Source organism: Macrobrachium nipponense, chromosome 12, assembly GCF_015104395.2.
Source record: "Macrobrachium nipponense isolate FS-2020 chromosome 12, ASM1510439v2, whole genome shotgun sequence".
NCBI lineage: Eukaryota > Metazoa > Arthropoda > Malacostraca > Decapoda > Palaemonidae > Macrobrachium > Macrobrachium nipponense.
Window position 1 is genome coordinate 22,939,626 of NC_087205.1, and position 7,200 is coordinate 22,946,825.

A 7,200-nucleotide genomic window follows, 5' to 3' on the forward strand; every position below is an offset into this window, starting at 1 on the left:
CAGTTTTAAAAATTCTCTTCTTGCTAATTCAAAAAAATTTCTTATCTGACTGCTAATTAACCCCTTCGAGGGGTAGTGCCGTCAGTGGACCTCATGCGGTGCACTGTAGACATTACTGAAGGTTCTTTACAGCGTGCCTCGGGCCCTAGCTGCAAGCACATTCATTCCTTTTACCTTACCTACTTTCATATTCTCTTTCTTCATCTTACTTTCCACCCCCTCCTAACATTTGATTCACAGCGGAACTGCAAGGTTTTCCTCCTGTTACACCTTTCAAACCTTTTACTGTCATTTTCCATTTCAGCATTGAATGACCTCATATGTCTCGGTGCTTGGCCTTTGGCCTAAGTTCTATAATCAACTCATCAACTGCTAATTAAGTGATTATCTGGTTGACTGTTTAACCTCTAATTGCACCATTACATTATCTACTTTATTGGTGTGTCGACGAAAAATCCCTTTGACGAAATGTAAATTCGACGAACTTCTATTCGACGAAACGTCCAACGACGAAAGGTTTGTTCAACGAAATTTCCGGCGACGAAACGTCCGATCTTGTGAGTTTACGCTTAACCTTGCATTCATACATTCATGATTAGTAATATAATTTGTTTAATTCTCATTGAATTATCAAGACTATTTTCGACACTTGATAACGCAAAGGAGTAATTAAGAAATCACATAAGATTCCAAAAAACAGAAGAGCACTTTCATTGACTGATGGACTTGTTAATGATGCTACAACAAAAATAACATAATTTTTACTGGAAAATGAGCGTAAGGCTAAATTTTCAAAGTTGTTTACTTGCAAATAAAAGAAAAAGTAAGGATTGAATTTAGAATAAATTGAATCGATGTCTGTCAATTCCCGGAGCATTGTAACAAACAGCAATTTTTATTTTTAGTGAAGTGGGAAGGACTTCGAAGTCTGATGAGTGTTAAACAATCTCTCTCTCTCTACAGACACATTCTCATATATATACATACATACATACATACATTAGTAGGAAGCGTTCCTAACTCTAATATTAAATAATATGCATCAGATAGAAAAACTAAATAACAGAACTAGTAATTTTAAGTTTAAGATGATTAGCTTTGATTGTGTATCTCTATTTATAAAAAGTACCTGTAAATGACCTGCTTGAATATTTATCTAAATTTTTAGATAATTATGATTTACCCTTGTTACTCATAACATTCTAGAACTGGTTAAACTTTACATATGTGTTTCGATTTTTGCTTTTGACAAAAAAAATTTTATGCACAAAAAATTTGGTATGGAAATGGAAATCCTCTAAGTAATTTATACATTGAATTTTTTTAAACGAGATTTTTACCTAATATTTTACCTTTTGGTGTCCTGTGGTTTAGATATGTAGATGATATTTTTTTCCACATGGGCTCTAACCGAAATTGTGAATGCATTTCGCTTCAAAGTGAACAATATGGTACCTTCCATTAATTTTAATTATGAAGAAGAACGCGAGGTTGTCCAGCGTTTTTAGATCTAAATGTTCACCGTACTCTAAATGGCTTTCAATACTCAGTGTATAGTTTAATGTATCTTCAGCCCAAAATTTCTTCAGGAAGAGTTTGAAAATATTTTTAACGTATGAGAAAAATTATAATACCCCAAATATTTTGTTGAATTGCTTTGCAACAAGCACAAAAACCTTTTTATTCAGTAGCTACCAACGTGGCTATTAACAATCAAAATACACTGAGTTTTTGCAAGAGTTCTAATATTAATGTCGTTTCTAAATTATTAAATACCTTGAAAAATGCTAATAAGGACTTCTCCCACAGTTCCTCAGGGCTGCATTTACAGGGTTCCTTGCATGAACTGTATGTGTTTTTTATATACGACAATCTGGGAAGAATTAAACAACACAGGTATAGTGTGAGAACGGGACAAATGTCAAATGCTTTATTTTTTACACGTTGATAATTTTTATCATATGATTCCTTGGGAGGGCGCAAAAGTTGTTTTATATTGTAACAATATAACTCATAGAATGTTACTGAACCTGCTTTGATTAAATATCACGGTGACTTATTGAATGTAAGCCAGGGTATGTACTACAAACCAGATGCATTTGTTGTTAGAGAGATTTGTAAGATTGTTTCTTTTTAATCGTCCTTTGAACAGGTCTGTACCTCTTATGCTGTTTTCAACCGGACGTTGAACGCTTGTGTTTCTATTTTTTCAGCTTCTAAGAACTATTTCCTTTCTTCTATTCGGTTTCGCCTTCGTTTTCATAGTGAAGTACATCGAGTACAGAGAGCCTTAAGCAGTGCCTACAGTGCACAGCATGGGGTTCACTGGAGGCACTACCCAACCCTTAAGGGGGATTTGCTTATATGTTCTTGTTCATGATCTTCCTCTTGTCTAACTGAAATGCGTTAGTGTTAATTATTTATTGACTATAGATTATACAGATTAGTGACTAAAGATACTAGTACATAATATGTATTGGGTCTTAAGCATGATGTTGCTGTACGCGATATACGAGTGTTTCTCGTTTGCTCAGAATACAAAAAGTTTTTTTTTTTTTTTTTTTCTATTCCTCTAGTGATAATGAAAACTTTATGGTACTTGACAAACATGTCAGCCTTAGATAATTTTATCCCCCCCACCCAAATGATTAAATTTGAATCTTGCATTTTCGTATTCCAGTGGTAGAAGTTCAATAAGAAACAGCCTTCTGATTACGAAAACAGGAGATTGTGCAAAATTTCTTGTGGGAATTGTTTGTATGGTGTTTTTACGTTGCATGGAACCAGTGGTTATTCAGCAACGGGACCAACGGCTTTACGTGACTTCCGAACCACGTCGAGAGTGAACCTCTATCTCCAGAAATATACATCTCTCACTCCGCAATGGAATGGCCGAAAATCGAACCCGCGACCACAACACCATACCAACCACGCCACTGAGACGCTTCTTGTGGGAACTGGAACAGGAATATGAAATTTAGGCCAAAGGCCAATCACTGCTACCTCGTAGCCATTCCGCGCTGCGAGGAAAACTCAGAGTAAAGGAGGTTTTTGAAAGGTGCCAATGGCCTGTCCAGACGATCGGGCGTGATCGCCGGGGAGCGCGGTTGGTGGGCAAATTCTGCCGGGCTTTGCCAAGGCCATCTAGAGCTCTAGATGGCCTTGGCTTTGCCGTGAGTGTTGTCCACACGGCAGAGCTGACGAATGGGCCGTGCCCGACGACGATGCCAATACACTCTCGAGTGTCGTACGAGAAACATGGTTGCTAGTATTGCTCAGAAAAGAAACTGTTGTGCTGCATAATAATTTGCGTATGTATAAAGAAAAAGAGCGTGGTGCAAAGATTAGCTAAATAGGAGAGATGTTTACGGGAGCCATACAACAATAGTACGTAACTACAATATGCCTATGAACATGATTATAGAAACTACTATATGAGAATGAGTGTAAATATACATTCATGGCCACCGATTCTATAAACTACTAGTAAAGGTAGAGCCATACATCCGAAAACAAGATACAAACATGCGAAACAGAGAGAGAGAGAGAGAGAGAGAGAGAAGGTAGGGGGGAAAAGAGAGAGAAGAGACGAGAGAGAGAGAAGAGAGAGGAATTCAGAATATATTTAAAGAAACAATAGCTAAAAGAGAGAGAGAGAGAGAGAGAGGACGAGAGAGAGAGAGAGAGGAATCGGAATATATATATAAGGAAACAATAACTAAGAGAGAGAGAGAGAGAGAGAGAGAGAGAGAGAGAGAGAGAGAGAGAGAGAGATTGTTACTGTATTAGTGATGGAACTGACTTTAATGAAATTATAGTGAAATGTTATCTATAATTTCGTTGTACTATTTCCTTTCTTTTATCAGTATGAAGATGTTCTGGGCCTAGCCATCTCTAAAGGTACAGTCTTCCTGGATTTGGAGACCAAAGGCTTGTCGGTTGGAAGAGTCTTCATCCCTCTCACAGGTGGTTCCGGAGAAGGCTAGTCAGGCACACCTTTGCTAATAGCTAACAAAGGGCAACTGTGGGAACGAGCTGTATGTGGTTACAAGGTATCTGAAGCAATAAGTGGGAAATGTAGCAGCTCATTCTCTGAACCAGAATAATGGCAAACACAGTAACAGTGGAGTAGTTTGGCTCTCGGATCAATACAGGACACCACCACTGATTGGTATACACTCGGGTCCGTTCATGCCAAACAATGGTACACAGGCGAGCAATGTGGAAGAAGGTATAGACATACTTAGTGACGCCATTCACTGGTCAGAGGATATAAAGGATGTTATGGTTAGCCAGTGTGGTTTGGTATTACCTACCAAAGTCGCTCTTGCCAGCTAAATTGGTTTCAAATAGATTGTTTGGGAGCCAGTATAATAAATGCAGTTTATTTAGAAAATTAAAGTTAGTATATCCTGTTCAGTTGGAAATTGAAGGCAGTTATTTCAGTAGAATATGAAAGCTTTACAGCCAAGCCAATAATAATTAATTTCGACTGTATTAATGTTAGTATGTAGTGCAGGCATTAAGTTCGGATTTATCAATGTTCATACTCATTAAATTCAGTTATATCAATGTTAATACTTATTAAGGTCGGTTACATCAATTTTACTGGTGTAGTATAATTATATATATCTGTTCGCAATACCCAGGCGGGCGACTAGTACCCCTCCCCTTGAATCTGCATAAATCTGCATTCAATGTGTTTACTGATGGTGGAAGGGTGTCATTGTCCGATTTCCTCCATAATAATTTTGGGAAAGTGTCGGTCTGTAATAGTGTAAGCAAGATAAGGCGGGAGAGCACCAACATTCTATTCACACAGCAACATTTAATTCGCTAACAAGTTTGTTGAAATGACTAATGTGTAGAGTGTAAATTTAACAACGAACTAGAAACCCAGTATTAGCACAATTCTTATTTATTTATATTTTCCCTGAAGGGAATTTTCCAAGTCTGTTCTGTATTGTAATTAATATTAAGTATTAAATCCATTAAATATAATAAGTATAACTTTTCATCTTTTACCCAACAAAACCCACATGGAAAACGAAACGAACAGCTTAGCTGATTTTTCCGGTGTTATTTGGTGTGTTATGTGGGGCCGGTTTGGAAGGTGTGGCTACCATTATTCTTTGAATCTTGTAACTTTGGTTCTTTACTACTTGAGAATTTTAAGTCCTTTTTGAGTAATTCTTGTTCGGTTATTTCTCATTACCATTTGATGTGTTTAGTTTTCAGTTATTAAAATTATTTTCAAGTTTAAAATTCAACGAATGTTTCAATTACCCACTATTTAATAACCTTTTACTGTGATCCCATTATAGTGAATTGTAAAGGAAATTTGATCTGAAGAAATTATTGTCTTCATACTTTCATGTTAGTAATGTGATCTGGCGAAAAGTAACTTGCAGGATCGAAGTCGAGCGCCTCCTGTCGAATCCCTCACCCAATAATATAACCGGAGGTCATCCCTGCTCACAAATTGGGAGGAAGTACTTGGTTTGGAGACAAACTCTGGTTTATATAGAAACAGCAAAAGGAGTTTTGTATTGTTACTTAGGGGTAGTGTGGCTTTTTGACCAAATAGAACTCAAACGCTGTAAGCATACAGCCTATGAACGTACGTGTGTTTTGTTTGCCGAATTTTTTATATAAGAAACCGCTATCGATATTAGGCTAGTTACCCACTGAAGTGAAACTTTTTCTTTAAAGTAGATATAGTTAGCAGGAAATAGAAAACGTCATGACTCAACTAATGTATAATTCATTACCATAGGGCTTATGCAAATAATCGTTAAAAAATAATAATTACAAAGTAGTATAGTTACACGACCTTAATATATTTTGTATTAATGATTTTGTGTGCATGTGAAGTGACCTTGAAATACTTTTTGTTAATGATTATGTATAAATATGCACATAAAACTATATTTGTACCTGAACGAACTACTAGTAGCCAGTATGAATGCTTTTATTAGGAAGTTCTTCAATATTTTCTTTTTTTCCCCCTAAACATGAGTAGTCGTATTTTATTTTACACCATTATTACGTAATTCCAGAGTGAATTGCCTCTCTGAGGACGAATCAAAGCACCATAAATCTCAAGAAGTCAGACCAAGAAAATCAAGAACAACTGGAACGTAAAATGTAACTTTCTTAGAGAACGATTGTGGAGATCAATCAAAAACTTATTATTATTACTGTTATTATTATTATTAAACAGGAGATGAAACCTATTCATATGGAACAAACCACAAGGGCCATTTTGAACAACAAGCACCCAAAGAGTATGGAGGAGGTAAAGGGAAGGACATAAAGAAGAGATACCACTTATTAAAAAAGAAAAGAAAATAATAGAAAAAATGTATTAAAAATGCAGTGAAAGGAGTATTAGGGCAATAATATAATGCATTACATCTTCCCGTGAACTTCTGAAGTTCCAATTGCACTACGTATATCCTCTGGGAGGCTGCTCACTGACAGAGTGAAGAATGAAGGATTCTGGAACTGAGAAGTTAGACAGCAAGGCACATTTACTGAATATTGGACCACATTCAGTGAATGTGGTCGCTCTCAGCAGATGAAGGGATCAAAGATTAATTGTGACTGTGAAAGATCCCTGTTGAAATACAATTTATGAATCTTGTATATGTCGAATAGTCTCATGGCAATGGACCATAGTCAAATTTTTTCTAATTGTCTAAATATCAGGAGTCGACATCACTGAAACTAATCTTGACTGGTGGGAGGCACTCGAAGTTGAGATTGTCTATGATCGAGTGTACCTAACTGTAGAATTTATCAGCCTGCTCAGTTCGAAATCTGAACAACTCAAGAAACTGATATAGCGCTGGGGACACAACGCTGTCCTAGCTCCTAAATTGCTGGGGAGGTTAGCAGGAATAAGCTCTTCTCACTGTAGGGTTTTATTCTACAACCATTAATCACCTATTAGCATGCCATTCATGCTGGAAGGATGAATGAAGTGTTAATCTGGTCCTTGTAATAAGAATTAAATGGCCAAGCAAGGCACATAATGAGTTTTTGTTGATGTTTTGATATAGCCTGCTAATTTCATATCAATGCATTTAGATTATCATTACAATGTAGTATCATAAAAAAAAAAAAAACTGTTGGAAACAGCGATGCCCAAAAAAAAAAAAAAAAAAAAAAAAAACAAAAAAACTGTTAAAAAAAAAA